The sequence below is a fragment of the Ailuropoda melanoleuca genome, chromosome 1 (assembly GCF_002007445.2).
Source record: "Ailuropoda melanoleuca isolate Jingjing chromosome 1, ASM200744v2, whole genome shotgun sequence".
In the NCBI taxonomy this organism is placed as follows: domain Eukaryota; kingdom Metazoa; phylum Chordata; class Mammalia; order Carnivora; family Ursidae; genus Ailuropoda; species Ailuropoda melanoleuca.
The window spans coordinates 191,312,764-191,330,448 of record NC_048218.1 but is presented as its reverse complement, the minus strand read 5'-3'; the positions used below and the strand labels follow the sequence as shown (position 1 = coordinate 191,330,448).

Below are 17,685 nucleotides of genomic sequence, written 5' to 3'. Positions count from 1 at the left end.
TCATGGTTTCAGCCCAGGTCGTGATCTCAAGGTCATCAGATTGGGCCCCGCATCATGGTCTGCACTTGCCACAGAGTCTGCTTGTTCCTCTCCCTCTGCTCCTCCCTCCGCTTTCCTTCTCTCTCTCCCTCTCCCTCTCTCTCTCTCGCAAATAAATAAATATTCTTGTTAAAAAAACAGAGCTCTTGGCAGTGTTGCCTCAGTAGCCACCTTGGGGGATGATGAGTAAGTGGGCCCAAATAAGCCCCCAAGGAGGGACTTTCCCCCCTTGTCCACCACATCAGCTAAGGGTGCTCCACTTTCATCTGGTGCCCATACTGGACTTTTCTCCTAAGATTTCATTTGGGGGAAAAATTTGGATCCAGAGCTAATGTATTGTTTGAGAACTGCTGTCCTGACCCAAATTTTCCTGTTAGACAAAATACTGGGAACACCAGATACACTCTACATCAGCTCATGGTAAAAAGTTGAAGGTCTGAAGTCGGCTTCCTTACTGTCAGACGTCTGAGTGCCTAGTCATCCTGAAACACAGAGGGGAGCACTGGAGAGCTTATTTCTAAATATGGTGGTTGGGGTCCCCATATCCAGAAAATTTCCTTACAAACTTCATGTGTATTGGAGGAGAAGGTAAAACCCTTTTTATCAAAGTGAAACATAATTTTCATACTTGCTCTTGATGTTCAAGAAACATTTTACTGTTCAAGTTATAATGATGGGGTTTCCCCCCAGCACTTCGGGCTGAAGTAAATTTGACTGGTCAAAGTAGAGAACAGGTGATTGAAAGCTACTGTAAATATTCTGGAAGGTTCCACAATGTTAGGTTGGATAAAGAAGGTACCACAAGCAAGTACTGTGGAAAGATGGCATCATTTTAAATACGTTTCTCAGTTTCCTTTTTAAAAAAATCTTTTATGTGGGGGCGCCTGGGTGGCTCAGTCAGTTGAGCACCCAACTCTTGAATTCGGCTCAGGTTATGATCTCAGGCCGTGGGATCGAGCCCCATGTCGGGCTCCCGACGCTTAGCTCAGCGAGGGATCTGCCTGAGTTGCTCTCCCTTTGCCTCTCCCACCCACACACACGAGTGCTCTTTCTCTCTCTCTATCTCAAAGTAAATAAATAAATCTATCTTTAAAAAACATCCTTTATGTGCAGGGGATGATGCGCGTGGAGGTGGGCACAGAAGGCCAATGTGAAGTCCAGGTTAGGGCATGCGTTGCTGGCGTGTCCCTGCTCTTAGATGTAGACTCCTGAACTTGTGTGTTCGTACACTTCTGAAGAAGTTCCTTTTTGGTGAGACTTCTGTGGCAAACAAACTGATAGAAAGTTCTTGATCTGGTACCTGGCACATCGTAAGCAGTCAGTAAACACGAGTGGCCTCTCTCCTTCATTTTCTTCCTCTTGTTTTTAGCAGTGTGTTGTTTGTTTGTTTGTTTGGTTTTCCAGTGGCAGCATCTTTTAACGTAATCTTCACTTCAGCCTTGAGTACTGTGTTTTTCAGGTTCTGCGGCTTGCGCTTTTCTCTTCTTAATGGAGCGATGAGGAGGGATCGGGGGTCGGCTCAGGTGAACCCAGACTGGCTGTCCTTTCCCTGGGAGTTAAAGTCACAAATTGTTCTGAAGAGACTTTAGCGTTCTTATTGCTTCTGATTTCAGCAGTAATCAAAGACAGAATAACTGAATAAGAAAGGAAAGTGACAGCAACTATAACCAGCTATTCAGTTCCATTGACAGGAAGAGTAGTCCTCAGCAGTCCTCAGACTTCAAAGTATGTAAGACTAATCTAGAATCTAGTTAACATGCAGATTCCTGAGCTCTACCCCAGAGGTTCTTTTTTTTAAAGATTTATGTATTTATTAGACGAGGGGGCGAGGAGGGGCAGAGGGTGAGAGACAATTCCAAGCAGACTTCCCGCTGAGTGTGGAACCTGACACGGGGCTCAGTCTCAGGACCCTGAGATCATGACCTGAGCTGATGAAGGGTCAGACGCTCAACCGACTGATCCACTCACGCACCCCTACCCCAGAGATTCTAAGTCCAATCCATTCTGATGCACATGGTCCAAGGGACTACATGCTGAAAACCCCTAATTCTAGAAAGATCGGTTTACACCATTGCTCCATTATTCTTGGTTTTAATTTCTTGGTTCATCATTATTAGTGTAGCACAAAGATTAAATTTCTTTTGAGAATTTTCAGTATTTCTTGGTAATTTTGAGCCTCCAAACCATGGCTCAGAATTCTTGACTTAAAAGTAATGTGTACCATGCCTACACCTATATATAATTCTTAGGCAGTCATATAACACGAAAAACTTTGGCAGTGTTTTGAGATTCGTTTGTAAATTGCCAATGTTGACATAATAATTCTTTCTTTCATTGGCATTGCCTAGTGAAGGAGTCTCACTGTGGTTTGTTCTCCCCGTGGTTTCCGCAGTGTTAGAATGCTACTGAAAAACGAACCCTTTCTAGTTTTGACTCACTTAGGAGCTGTGTGTCGGTCGTCTTTCTGAGATGGGATATAAGAGAGGCATGCCCTGGAGGGGGCAAATCAGACTTCCACACGCGCTGCCTTCTTGTAGCCAATAGCCGGCTCAGAACGTGGATATTACGAGGTGCAGTTTCATTCATCAAGGGGATTTTCAGGCTCCAGCAGCAAATGCTTTGCGTTTTGGGTGATTGCTTGGCTTTGGGCTTAGCATTGACTCCGCCATAGAAACAAGTAGGTGCATCTGGCTGTTAGAAGAATTAATGGTAATTCAGGTAAGGATGAATTGGAGAAATCATTCCTTTCTTTCCTTTAGGTGGATTTGAGATTTTAGAAGAATTAGTCCTCTCTTTGAGAAGAGCTCAGAAGTATTTGCCTTACGTTTTTCCCCCTCGGAATTGCTTTATTAGGGTTACTCAGTATATCATCCTTTTAATGTGAAATCCACCCTCTTCAAAATGTAGTTTCATTTTCAGATATTGAAGTGAGGATTCCGTTTTTCTTTCTGTGCATGAAATTTTTTTTAAATGAAACAACTATAGTTGCTAAGATACTAATTACACATAGCTTCCTGGTTTAGAGCTGAAGTCTTATATTTTTAGGAAGTAGCTTTAAAAGTTGGGCAAGGGGAAATCGATGTTTGCATTTGATTTATGAAACAGTGATGTTGTATGTGTGTCAGACTTCTCCCTGTATTAATGGCCAGATTTTGAGATGTATTGCTTAATCTGTTCTGACACGAGATCCCTCCCCCCACCCGCCCCGCCTTTCCTCTCTCCATGTTTTCTGGTGGTGGGATCGGCTCCGCTTCTTTGCTCAGGCATGTGGTTTAGTCTGTGTACATTCAGTGCAGTGGCATTTTTCTTGAAAAAATGACTAAGGCTTCTTGGATGAATTCTCCCTTTGAAAGAGGTGGTAGAATTGCATCAGAAAAGCATTTACAGTAAATGGCTCCCCCCCCTTCCTGTAATGACCACATGTGAAAGAATGCATTAATTCTTGTTTTGAGGAAATGAGAGTTGTAGAGTTCTATGAAAAACTCCCTTTTTATTATTAATTAACCAGATTTTAATGTTAAAAATTCTAAAATCCAAATCACTTTGTGCTGTGTAAATAAATGTCACAAAGATACAGTTTGTCACTCCCTAGTCTATATGGAGTAACCAATTATCTTGAATTCAAGAGGGGAAAGAATATTGACTATGGCTCTAGTTAATGGCATATGCCTAACCTAAATTAACTTCTTCATAGTCATTTTCCATAGCAAAGTAATATATTTCTTAAGTATATTGCTGATTTGTCCTTCAGGATTTGATTCTCATTGTGATAGAACGGGAAAGCTGGAAGCAGACTCCCATAGCTCATGTAGCCAGGGGTTCTCACGGGGACAGTACCGCCCCCTAGGGGTTATAGTAGGAATGAGATGGTGTTTGGTTCTACAGTGAAGGGCTTTTTTTTTTAATGGGTGGGAGTCAGAGATTGTAGATGTTCCACGGCGTAAAAGACAGAAAGAATTATCCGGTGTCTCGCATGACTTTCAGCTGCCATCTTGGATATAAAAATCAGTTTATAATTACCTGAGCCTAGACCTAACTCCATTTAAATAAGAATACAAGATAACTTTTACATACTTTTAATATGCACAAAATATACTCATTTTCATCCTATTGTCCACCCATACTGCTCCTGTTTTGTTTTCCAGTACTTTTAAGATGGAAGGCCCTCTGATTTGGCTCCTCGTAATCCAAGCTTACGCCTTATAAGTAAGTTATAGCATCTATTTCACTACATAGTTAATTGAACCTAAAACATTATTTATGTATTGAATACGCAGTATTTTATTATAAATTGGTTTTCTTTTACTTTCTCCTTTATGTTACCTTTAGAGTATTATGTTGATGTTTTAAAAATTATGTGTATACCAGTTACTATTTACCAATGAATTTTATTTCAGAATAGTAAATAGGGCATTACAGAATTTTTGGTTCTAAAAACAGGGCTTTCAGACTAGTAGGGTTTGAACCAATATTCCATTTCCTCTCTCTACTTTCAGGAAGGACAGTATGCAAGTCACCCAGATGGGAGGGATGTTTATCTTCTCTGTGAAGTTCCCCAGAGAAGATAGCACAGGCACCCCAATAATATGTTTTAGTATCTTGAAGTCTTCACATGAAGCTAGTTCTTCCTTAGTAATACTTTCCAGGAGTCTCCATTATGTCACTGTAAAAACACGACCTTCGGTTTCCCTCTTTCTGTAGGAAAGGACAGACAGGTATTGAGAGAAGCGCGTAGGTCATCCTGCAGGCTAGTAGAGGTGTTAAAAACAGACTCAGATTTTCTTCAACAGTGGGTCTCCATAGCCCTGTCTCCTTACCATGGACATGTTCTGCGTCTGCAATGTTAACTTCTGACTGTGCTGTGATTACAGCACATCTTCGGTAAGGTACTGTCTCCGTGGTAGAATTAAATCATTGGAACCACAGCTGTGAGGTTATGGTACCCAAGAGCATGCCCCCGGCGTTCACTCAGACTTTGTGGGGCCACAATTTTAATTTGGTAGATTTTTTTTCTCGGATTGTTATTTCTTGTGGTATTTTGTTGTGTTGTTTTTCTTGTTCTATGGATGTAATTATTGCTTCTTAAATATTTCTAGGGACACTAATAAAAGTTGTTTTTTGAGTTCCTTCTAAAGTCTCTTCGCTCCCTTGAATTTTCTGTTTCTTCCAGGGTCCTTCTGTTGTTTATCTTAGCTTTCTCCTTCCACATTGCAGGCTCTCTTTAGATGTATTTCCGTCCCTGCCTCTTCATTCGTATAAAGCTGAGAAGACATGAGGCTCACCGGGCTCTGTGCATGTGGGTGCACCTTGCCCCACAGGCAGCCTCCCCGCTGGTGGCCCCAAGCCCGCCCTTGTGCTGGGGAGCCACCAAGTGTCCAGGTGCAGAGGGCTTGCCTTTGGGGTTCTCAGAACCACACTAACTGTTTGGTCCTCATCAGGCATTTTAATTTAGTTTCTTTAGAGAATTAATTTTTAATTTTTAGTTTTTGCCTGGGGGTCTATCCGTTTTGTTGTTTCCGGTAAAGACAGGGGGTAATGCATGGAAGGAATGATCGTTGATACTGGACTTACAGTTAATCTTTTCCTTTCTGCCATTCTTATCATTTCTGTCCCACACTGTACTTTCTCTTTCTGAGTCTAGAGCCTCTTTGGGGTTTCACTGGGGAGGTCAGTGGTCCCCCTCCTCAACAGTAATCCTGTCAGAGGACTTCTGGGGCCGTAAGCTGCCTCTCTTCAGCTTTACCAGTCGGTACTTCTGGCTTCCAGACATTGGTTGAGATCTCTCAGGCCCCTGATAGTGTTTGTATTGTTCGGGTGTATATCNTTTTTTCTTTTTTTTTTTTTTTTTTTTTTTTTTAAATAACTGCAGTAGGGCCTTCCATGTGCCCTGACCACCACCATTTTGAAATGGCGTCTTAGTCAGTCTAGGTTCCGGTAACAAAGTACCACAGACTGGGTGGCTTACAGACAACAGAAATTTATTCCTCCTTACAGTTCTGGAGGCTGGTCCTAGACAGTTGTCTTCTTGCTGTGTCCTCATGTGGTGGAAGGGGTGAGGGAGCTCTGGAGTCTCCTTCAAAAGCACACGCAGCCCGTTCCTCAGGGCTCCACCCTCATGGCCTAATCACTTCCCAGAGGCCCCACCTCCTAATACCATCAGATTAGTATTTCAATTTACAGATTTTGGGGCAGACACAAACATTCAGTCCCTAATAAATGGGAAGTTCTTGCACTTGTTGATTTGTCAGAAGTATATCTGAAGAATTAAATCAGCTCAGGAAAAGATACGATGGGGGCACAAGAACTGCAGTGGGTATTGGGGTAATCCTCAGAATAACTTGGCCGGGAAGGAACAATGCGCTGATGTTATTATACAGATAAGGTTTTCCCGCCATGGAGGCAATCACCATTCATCACAGAGCCCTCTCAGACTCTTCTAGCTTTGTTGCTAGAAGAAAAGATGCATCTTGTAAAACATCCAACTTCGTCATTAAAAAAAATCTATGCAAGTAGTGTTGGTTGTTGCTGATCTTAAGACAAGTATAAATGTGGGTATGCTTACTTTTAAATTTCTTCTCTGCCCTTTGGCATGGGAGTTCTGGAGAGAATCTTCCATTCCTTCATTCATTCTTTCATTCCTTCATTTCTAGAACTTACATTCCTTAGGGGATAGACCCTCAAAGTACTTCTCCCCTTTCTTTTAAGAAGCATCTCATCTCCTCCTTCTCATTTCCTTTGTGAAAAAAATTCCAGATTGTTATTGATCATTTCTTTCTTGTATTTGTTGTGTAGTTCCTGAAAATGCGTAGTAGATGCAGATGGGAAAAATGAGATGGTAGCTAATTAGTCCTTTAACTTCCCTGACACAAGTGATATTCATTTGTGTCTTAGAAGAAACTCTGAATTGATGTTTCCAATCTTATCATTCCTTCATTTTACTTGGAAAAAAATAACCATTTTCTTGTGAAAAATCCCTAGAGATCTTCCCCAGAAGTCCTCCATAGTGAGGGACCCCAACGTAATTGAACCTGAAGCGGAATCTTCTCAGGCCTGTCTGACCTCTGGTGTAGTACCAAGAGCCCCAAATCTATCTCTAGGGTTTGCAAAATAGTACAGTTAGATTAGTTACTCTCTGTGTGGTGGTATAGAGACAACTGAAGATTGTAAAGGTCCTCTGGTGTCTGACTTCTGTTTCCTTTAAGTTGTTCACCAGCTTAGAGCCTTTTGGACAGCTCTGGATCCAAGAGCAGGCCCTCTGAGGCCATGCCCCTGGAAGCAGATATGGACATGCTTATAATTTTATTTTATTTCTGGTATTGGCTAGAAAAAGTATCATCAGCCTGTTGTAGGTACCTTTCTTCCCAAATTTACTTTCTTCCATCTATCCCCCATAACCTGCTGGAGGTGAGGAATGTGTTTGAATACAGGTTATCAGTTGTATACTGAAAAATGATGAGCCTAAAAAGAACATTCTGTGAGCTTTTAGAACACTCTTACACTGGTTCTGGAACCTGGAATATTGATTGACNATTGATTATTACCATTGGATGAGAGGAAGCCCAGCAAGCTCCTCCTCCTCCTTTGGAGGCAGTGTAGGTGGTCCCGAAGAAATGAGACAGCCATGATAGTTGTCAAATTGGTTGTCTATCACTGAAAGTAGTTCAGATAAAATTTCCCTTTGGCGGGGCCAAGGGGTGCAAATCAAATCATATTCTTCAGAACTTGGGGTAAGAAGACATTTAGGGAGCCCTGTCTGCCCTCCCCCCCCTTTTTTTGAGGGGGGTGGTGGTAGGGGCAAAGGGAGAGGGGGAGAGAGAGAATCTTAAGCAGGCTCCACATTGAGTGTGGAGCCCAACCCAGTGCTCAGTCTCACGATCCCAAGATCATGACCTGAGCTGAAGTCAACAGTTGGATGCTTAACTGACTGCGCCACACAGGTGCTCCTGGCCCTCCTTGTTTATAGATGTAATACAATTTACACGTGGTGAAACACACCGATGTCAAATACATTCACGTAACCAAACCACAGTTAACATACAGAACATTTCTACCATCCAGGTTCTCTCGTGCCCCCCATCCAGGCGCTCACCATCCCCATTGGTGGCAAATGCTTTCTGATTTCTATCACCATAGAATTCTTTTTTCCGGTTCTTGACCATCGTATAGATGGGATCATAGAGCATGTACTCTTTCAGGTCTGGCCTCTCACCCCAGTTCTGTGTTGTGTATCAGGTGTTCATTCTTCCTTTACTGCTGTTTGGCATTTTGTTACATGAATGGACCCAATTTGTCACTCCATTTTCCTCTTGACAGGCATTTCGGTTGCCTTCATCTTTTTGGCTGTTATGGGTCTTAAGCTGCTGTGAGCGCGTCCTCTCTCACTCACATCCCATTTGAGATTTAGGCTTAATTGCTGAGCCATACCAGACGTGTATGTTTATCTTCATGAGAAACTTCCAAGCAGTTTTCCAAAGTAATTGTACCATTTTATGCCCCAGCCAGCAGTGGATGAGCATTCCAGGTGCTCCAGTTCCTTCTCAGCATTTGTATGTTGTTGGTTTTTCTGATTTTAGCCTTTCTTCTGGATATGAAGTGGTTTCCCCTTGTGATTTTTGATATGTATTTCCTTGATGACTAACATGTTCTTATTGGACATTTATAGACCTTCTTTTTTGGGGTATCTGTTTCATGTTTTACCCATTTTTAATTTTTTTAAAGATTTTATTTATTTATTTGACAGAGAGAGACAGCCAACAAGAGAGGGAACACAAGCAGGGGAGTGGGAGAGGAAGAAGCAGGCTTCCTAGCGGAGGACCTGATGTGGGGCTCGATCCCAGAGCACCAGGATCACGCCCTGAGCCGAAGGCAGACGCTTAACGCCTGTGCCACCCAGGCGCCCCTACCCATTTTTAATTTTTGAGGGGGTCATTTTTATATTGCATTGTTTGTCTTATTGTTATTGATTCATAAGAGATTTTATATACATATAAAACCTGGAAATCTTTATAGGTATCTCAGAAAATTGTGAAGCAAATATATTCTTCCAGTCTGTGGTTTACCTTTCATTTCCTTAAAAATGTCTTTTGATGAGCAGAAGATTCTTTTTTAAAGATTGATCTATTTAAGAGAGAGAAAGAGAAAGCAGGGGGAGGGGCAGAGGGAGAGGGAGAGAAGCAGACTCCCTGCTGAGTGGGGAGCCCAATGCAGGGCTTGATCCCAGGACCCTGAGATCCTGACCTGAGCCAAAAGCAAGAGTCAGATGCTCAACGGACTGAGCTATCCAGGTGCCCCTTAAGAGCACATGATTTTAATTCTGAAGTCAATTAATCAAAGTTTCCCCGTATATTATCAGTACTATCTTCTAAGTAATCTGCCTTCCCAAGGTTGTGAAGTATCCTTCTGTGTTTTCCTTTAGAGACCTTATATTTTAAACTTTTGTGCTTTGGTCTGTGAACCATCACAAATTAATTTTTTGTGTATTGGGTAAGGTAGAGGTCAAGGTTCTTTTTTTTTGTGCGTTTCCCCAGTTGTTCCAGTATGATTTGTTGAAAAGACTTTCCTTTCCTCATTGAATTATTTTGGCACCTATGTGTTGGTCTATTTCAGAGGAAACTGAAGAATGTTTGTATAGACTACATGTACGCATTTAAGTCTAGGAAATGAGTTCATGTTGGTCAACTTTAATAAGCCTCAAGTGGCTAGCAGCCTTGGATTTCTATATAATGGAACGTTTGCATCAAAAGTCACTGACAGTTGCTGTATGGGGGCCATTATTTGCTTACTAATCCAGCTGAGGCTTCCAGAAGTTCCAGCGTTCCCACATTAAATAAAATCTCTTATCTGCAAAGAAATAATGCTATCAAATCTGTGAGATCCGGCTTCAGCCTGCAGGCAACTTCACAGAGAACTAAACAGTAATTTTTCTTATTTGAAAACTGGATATGCTTGGATTCAGCATGACTGATTTGGAACTCATTATAATTAAGTGTGGGTCAGACTAAAAGATATTACTCTTTTAAAAAAATATTTTATTTTATTAGAGAGAGAGAGAGCACGAGCAGGGGGAGGGGCAGAAGGTGAGGGAGAAGCAGACTTCCCACTGAGCAGGTGATCCAATGTGGGACTCTATCCCAGGACTCTGGAATCATGATGTGAGCTGAAGGCAGATGCTTAACTGACTGAGCCACCCAGGTGCCCCTAAAAAATACTACTCTTAAGATGGAAATTTTTCATGATGTAAAGAAGCTTGTGAAGAAAAATTTGTTTTAATAACTTGTGCACATTGTATGCAAAAATAGATTTGCTGACTTGAAACAAATCTTGCCTATGAGTAGAATCTCTACTTGGAATGGTTTTGGTAAACAGTTTTACATAGTATTTTTACTTGAATATAGTAAAAAACACTATTTTCTTTTAAAAGATTCCTTACTTTGAAAATCAAAGGATGAATAGAGTAGAAAACATACCAAAGTTATTTTATTAAAAAGGTAAAATAAATGGTGATAATCTCTTTTTGACACCCTGAATTTTAGAATTTTAACTTCATGTTTTCATGGTATGGTCCTGTAGTGCAGTGGTTGAGCACAGGACTCTGATGCTGGCCTGTCAGGTTGGGGACACTAGCTCTCCTGGTCCCTTACAGGCAAAGGACTTATGCCTCTGTGCTTTGCCCTAAAACCCGGACAATAGGAGTGTCTGAAGATTTAGCTGTGCTGGGTCATAGTGAGCACTATGTAGCTTTTGGCCAGTGGTAACATTATATTACTTTCATAATAAAAACATATGCAAATAGGAAATTTTTTTAGAAAGAAAAACCAGAAAGCAAAAGTATATTACACTGTCCTATGATTTAGGTACCTCACCCTTCACAGGAGACTTCCCAGTTGGTTGAATTGATCAGATTTTACTGTTAATTCCCATTCTCCCCCAGAAGGGTGTAGAACTAAAGAATTTTCTTTTGATCTCCTTGGGAGATATATGCCCGAAAATACAAGAGGCACTTCATGCTAATTACTAGAATTACTTTTGTCTCTGTAAAAAGATTTTATAAGGAAAGATATTCTTTTAAGCCCATGTCTTCCTTTCCTGCTTTGCTCAGTTAACCCAAGTAAAAAAAAATCCACTCACTTGAAATACCTACCACCTTCTCTAGCCTGTGTTTGGACTTGTATAGTTGTGCTCAGCTCCTGGCCCCCGTTTTTGCTTTCTCTAGCGATTTCCTGGCCAGAGCCGGAACTAGAGCCGAGTCTGTGAGAAGTGGCTGTGACAGGCCTTTTTGCCCACTCGTCCACCCCTCAGGACTTTGGAAGGAGGGAAGTGTCTGACCCTCACTATAATCCTGTGTGCACATACCCAAAAGCAAAATCCAGCTCAGGCCAAATGCAAAGGTTGCTAATGCACTGTTGATGATGTAATTCCAGGTGAAATAATGATGTTTTGGTTACTCATACAAACCAGGTTTGACCATAGAATGAAATATGAGCTTTCCACACGTTGTCATGGGATGGCCATCTTAGTCTATGTGAAGTATTTGTCTTTGTCGTACCTGTGTGGTTAAGGCCTGAGGAAAATTGATACTGTTACAGCTGACTTACCGGATCTTACAGTATTGAAGGATTTTACAGTATTGAAGATGAGACTTCTCATGAAGTCTGCTCAAAGTCATCGAGCTTTTGTTTACGTTCTCGGTTTTGTTTGGCAAATGCCACAGGTGCGGCTCTCCTGATGTGACATACGGGACAAACACATTCTACAAGGTCACTTTCCCTCCCTGCCATCCCAGCCCTCTCTCATCCCCCAGCAGCTCCTGCACACATTACTTGTTTACTCCGTCACCCCACTTCCTTTCCTCTGTAGCTGCAGCCCCTCCCATGTCACAGAGAAAAAAGAAGCCAGAGGAGAGCTCACCCGGGTTCTTGCCCCGTCCACACACTCCATCTGCGCCTGCCTTGTTCCGCTTGCCTCCTGTTGCAGTGGAAGAGGAGTCCTTCTTCCTCATGCCCATGGCTCTGGATCCCAGCCCTAGCCTCCCTCACCTTCTCAGAGCCGTTTTCTCTGACTTGATACCTGCTGTTCACTTCTGATGAGCATTTAAGCCTAATGTCTTGTCTTACTAATTTAACACACACAGAGACGCACACATAGACACAGACACACACACACAGATCTTCAGTGTTGCCTTGCCTTTGGGTTCCCTCTGCATTCACTTCTCCTGCCAGAGCCAGACTTCTTGGAAGAATTGCCCATATTTGTTGCCTCCACTTCCTCATTCCTGCCCCCTCCTTGGGCTACTCCAGGCTGGCTTTTGTACCAGAGAGAGTACTGGTACTCTCTGGGCAAAGCCAGTAGTCGCCTTCCTAGCCTGCTGTTGCCACATGGATCAGGTATGTCTGGATTCTTAGCTTCCCTGCATGATCTCACAGCAGTGACAGCGTTTGGTGTCCTCTCCTCTGGCCTCCTACACCCTGCCCTGGCCTGCCCGTTTGGCTTGTTCTCCTCGTGGCCCTTTGCAAGTTCTTCCTCTCCACCTCCAATCTCCATGCTTTGTATTCAGACACCAACTGGACATTTCCACGTTGATACCTTTTTTAATAAAGATTTTATTTATTTGAAAGAGTGAGCATGATCGGGGGTGGGGCAGCAGAAGAAGGTAGAAGCAGACTGCCTGAGGAGCAGGGAGCCCCACGTGGGGCTTGACCCCCGGACCCTGGGATCATGACCTGAGCCAGAGGCGGACGCTTCACTGACTGAGCCAGTCAGGTGCCCCTCCACATTGACATTTTGCTAACACCTCATATCCAGCGGATTCCAAACTGATCCAGGTTACCCAGGCTTGAAACCTGTGACTTACCTTTCTCGCTCCTCCCCTTACAAATCCACAAAGAAACCAAATCTGGTCAAGTTCTCAAATCCATCTGCTTTGTCTCCACTGTGTCCCTGCGGACGTTCATCACTTTCTACCACAGCTACTGCCTTAGCACCCCTCTCCTTGCCATCGCTAGTCTCCCCCGGTTCCGTTCTCCCTGCCTGCGCTTCCGTGACCGCATCCAGAGTGATGCTTCTGAAAAGCATCTGCATCGCATCCCTTCTCTACCTGAACTCACCCATTTCTGTAACCTCTTGTCCCCAAATTGACTGGACTTCTGTGGGGTTTGTATTCTCTCCGCATGCATAAAGAAGTCATCAAAGCACTAGAATTCAGGCAGAGATGGAGAAGAGAGTATGTTCCACTCCACACAGCAGAACCTAACAACCCCCACTGGACGTCAGTCCCTCGGCCCTCCAGAGTTCCTGATAGCAGGCTTCCTACCACTCTCTTCCCCACTTTCTTGTCTGTGCTTCCCAGCTCCAGCCTCTCCCCGCTGTGGTTCTCCTGCTCTGTTTGCCGTACTTCTCTTACTCAGCAGCTCCCCTCTTTGCGGAATGTTCTGACCTAAGTTGCATCACTGTCTCATCTCAGCTTGGGTTCTCCTCAAAGCGGATTCTGAATAAGGGTGCAATCGGATCCGACCCAACCATGTGAGAGCTGTGTGATGGCTCCGAACCTTGGTTTTCTCACCTTTAAAATCCTACTCTGTAAGACTGTAGTGAAAGTTAATTTGTTTGTGGAAAGTGCCGAAAACTAACTGACCCATAGTAGTAATCAATCAAACTTGCAACCATGATATAATAACCTGTGTTACTGAAAGTGTCACTTCTTACAGATTTCCATTCCTGTAGACCAGACCAGAGCCCCTTCTGTGTGTACCAATAGTGCCCTGTGGCTCCTTTAAATAACTGCTAATCTGATGAGGAAGGGTGAGGCCACCCTGCTCACCAGCCAGCACCTAGCCAAGTGACTCGTAATCGTATACAGGATCTACCATGTAGTCAATAAATATTTTTTGAACAGATTTAATAAAATGACTTAACAGAAAGAGCATTCCAGTTATGCTATTCTTCTTATCTTTAATAAGGCACCCTTTAAAAAATAAGTCATAACAGGGGCACCTGGGTGGTGCAGTCAGTTAAGTATCCGACAACTGGTTTCAGCTCAGGTCATGATCTCAGGGTCATGAGATCGAGCCCTGCGTCGGGCTCCACGCTCAGCATGGAGTCTGCTTGGGATTCTCTCTCTCCCTCTGCCCCTCCCCCTGCTCTCGCTCCCTCAAATAAAGAAATAAATCTTAAAAAAACAAAAAAAAACAAAGACATAACAAACCGTAACTGTGCTCCAGGGGTTTGTGTTTATTTTATTTTTTTTTAAAGATTTTATTTATTTATTTGACAGAGACAGCCAGCGAGAGAGGGAACACAAGCAGGGGGAGTAGGAGAGGAAGAAGCAGGCTCATAGCAGAGGAGCCTTGATGTGGGGCTCGATCCCATAATGCCGGGATCATGCCCTGAGCCGAAGGCAGACGCCCAACCGCTGTGCCACCCAGGCGCCCCAGGGGTTTGTGTTTAAATCCGGCATTACTAGGTGAGCCTGGGCAAGCTCCCTGGGTGTCTGTGTCTCTGGAATAGCTTTACCTGAGGGCCTTTGTTCAACCCCTAGATCTTCAGTTCTGTGACAGCAGTTTGCAGCAAGGATAGAGTACATTTCTAGGATACTCAGAGTTTCCCTCACAGCTGTGTTCTTTCCTGTTAGCTGAGGAGAAGACGTCATCGTGTTGCTTGGGCTTGCAGGTTCTTTCCTAGTTGTGGGGAATTTTTGAAGCTGGCTATAATGAGAGGGTCTCAAAAAACCACAGAGAGGTCTGGTACGTTCTCTTCAAGTTACACATCATGTCCCTTCTTATTTTCAGTTTTGATCTTCTGTGTTGCTGAGCTGACTTCTGTAATTATGCTGAAAGAATCTAATATCAGACATAAGGTCTGTCTTACTTTGATACCTGTGCTGTTTATATGGCCAAATCAGAAGCTGTTTTCAGGACTTCTCATTCTAATGATTTCTTTCTTTCTTTCAAGTGTTTGTATATATATAATTATTAATTGTAAAATACAATATAAAATTTATAGCTTCACCATTTAGAAGTGTACAGGTCAGTGGCATTGAGTCTGTTCAGGTTGTCGAATGGCTCTCACCACCATCCATCTCCAGGGCCCTCTGATCTTGCAAGACTAAAGCACCATCCGCATTAAACAGCATCTCCTCCTTTCCCTTCCTCCCGCCCCTGTCTCTACGGATTGACTGCTCTAGGGACCTCATGTAAGTGGATTCATACAGTATTTGTCCCTTTTGTGATGGGTTTATTTCATTTAGCATAATAGCCTCACGGTTCAACCTTGCTGTAGCATGTGTCAGACTCGCCTTGCTTTTTAGGGCTGAGTAATATTCCTTTCCATTCACAGACCACATTGTGTTTATCTGTTCATTCGATAGTGGACACGTGGGTTGCTTCCAGCTTTTGGCTATTGCGAATAATGCTGTTGTGAACATAGATACACATGTATCTCTTCAAGACCCTTTGAATCATTTTGGATCTAATGATTTCTTGAACCTTCTGTCTTGATGTTTCTGTTGTTTTCATGGACTCCTGCCTTCCTCTTTTGGCCACTTACTACCCCTCACCCATTGACCTTCTTTACTATTTTCCTAATAGTGTCCTGCTGTTGAGATCCTCATGCTTCAGTATGACCCTCACAGAGCTGTTACATGGAGAAAACTGTTTGACGACTACGAAGTAGGATTTGTTCCCACCTCCTACACACTTGCCAGTGCCTGTTTTCTAAAGGGTGTACCCCTGGTTCTTAAATTGAAAAGGATAAAAATCCCTTAGTAACAGGACAGATTTTGGTGACTGTAGACCTTCTGTATGTTGAAATGTAACTGTTTATAGTAACATCTTCTTGATCCATCGGTCCTGTAATTATGACGTATTTATTGTCATGAAAGCAATATATAACAATGGTAAAAAAGATGTAAGGTATGGAAACAATATCACACGCAGCACTACTGAAAGGCAACTATTTTTAACATCCTGTTGCATATTCTTCTTGTCTTTTTACTGCGCGTTTTTGCATATTTAGGATCATATTTTTTTTGTATTTATTTTTTGCACCTAGTAAAGTATGAGCATTCTCAGGGCACCTGGGTGTCTCAGTTGGTTAAGCATCCGACTCTTGGTTTTAGCTCAGGTCATGATCTTGGAGTCGTTGGATCAGGCCTGCATTGGGTTCTGTGCTCAGCATGGAGTCTGCTTGAGATTCTCTTTCCCTCTGTCTTTGCCCCCCCCCTCGTGCACACGCATGCAGTCTCTCACTCTCAGATAAATAAATCTTTTTAAAAAATAAAGTAAAAGCATTACCTTGTTAAAAAAGTCTTTGCAAATATTTTAATTATTTTGTATGGCTGAAAAATATTTATAAGGTGTCCAGTAGTTTAACATTTTCCCAATTATAAAAACAAGGTTTCTTTCCTTTTTTTTTTTTTCTTTAAGATTCTATTTATTTGGAAGAGAGAGCACAAGCAGGGGGAGCAGTGGAGGGAGAGGGAGAAGCAGACTCCCCTCTGAGCAGGGAGCCTGACATAGGGGTTTGATCCCAGGGCTCTGGAATCATGACCTGAGCCGAAGGCAGATGCTCAATGGACTGAGCCACCCAGATGCCCCCAAAACAAGGTTTGTTTTTAGAAAATGTAGTATCTCAGTATCTTAATATAAAGAAAGTAATGAAAAATCTAAATTCTCTGCCCCTTCTTCAGCTTTTTAAATTATTCTTTTCCACTGTCTTTTTGAGATCAGCTTTTGTAGTCCCCATTTTTCTGTGCCTCCCTCCCGCTCCCCTTTCCTTTCTCCTTAGCAACACTGATATGATACTCATACACACCTTTGTATCTGGCATTTTTACCTAACATCGTATCTTGTTACGAAGCATTCTCCATTAAACACGTGAATTTGCTCTCGTTTACTTAGTCTTATGCTCCCTTCCACTTTTAGATATTTAATAGCAATTTTAGGGCATTGTAAGTATGTCCTTGTACAGTTATCTTTCTGTATATCTGTGATTGTTTCTTGAGGTGGTAATTATAGACCTGTTCTGAGTCAGAACAGTTTTAAGGCTTATAAAAAGACACTGCTGGTTTCCTGGACTGATGGCCTCATCTCACTCCACCAGGTTACTCTCTTTGTTGTCCATCTTTGTGAATTTGATGGCTGAAGAAAAAAGCTTTATGTTTGCTAGTGAAATTCAACACTTTTTCATGTTAATTGGACTTTTATATTTTGGAGTGCCTGGTCTGTTAATACCTTTTACCTTAAACATTGATAAATGAGACAGAGTTTACTCCTCTGTTGCAAGTATTCAGTTTTTTCTTTACCTTCCACTGCAGCTGCTTTTGGAGGGACAGGACACGTATTGTACAGATCAGTGTAGTCAGCTGGATTCCCGTTATGTAGCCTTTTGTTACTTTTTTCATTAATTCCTTTCCTATCTCTAATTCAGAAATGTTTCCTTCTAACTGTGTTCTCCCCACCCCCCACACCCCTGTTTACATTTAACTCTTCAGTCTTCAAAGAATTAATTTTGGTGAAGGTTATAAAGTAGGAGCTGACTTTAGTTTTTCTAGAATATTCTCTCATTCACATGTGTGTCTAAAATCCCAGTGGAGCTGAGATGTGAACCCAAACAAGTGCTTTTTCTTATTTTAGTGTCTTGATTTTCCCACTG

At 42.5% G+C, this 17,685-nt stretch overlaps 1 long non-coding RNA gene across 1 annotated transcript in view; it reads left to right on the top strand.

Moving 5' to 3' along the window:
* The window catches only part of LOC117802303, an 82,674-nt gene that overhangs the window by 26,603 nt on the left and 38,386 nt on the right, over positions 1-17,685 (top strand). Inside the window, exon 3 of the long non-coding RNA XR_004625426.1 lies at positions 4,185-4,245. This is a non-coding gene — a long non-coding RNA (uncharacterized LOC117802303). The remainder of the gene's footprint in view (positions 1-4,184; positions 4,246-17,685) is intronic.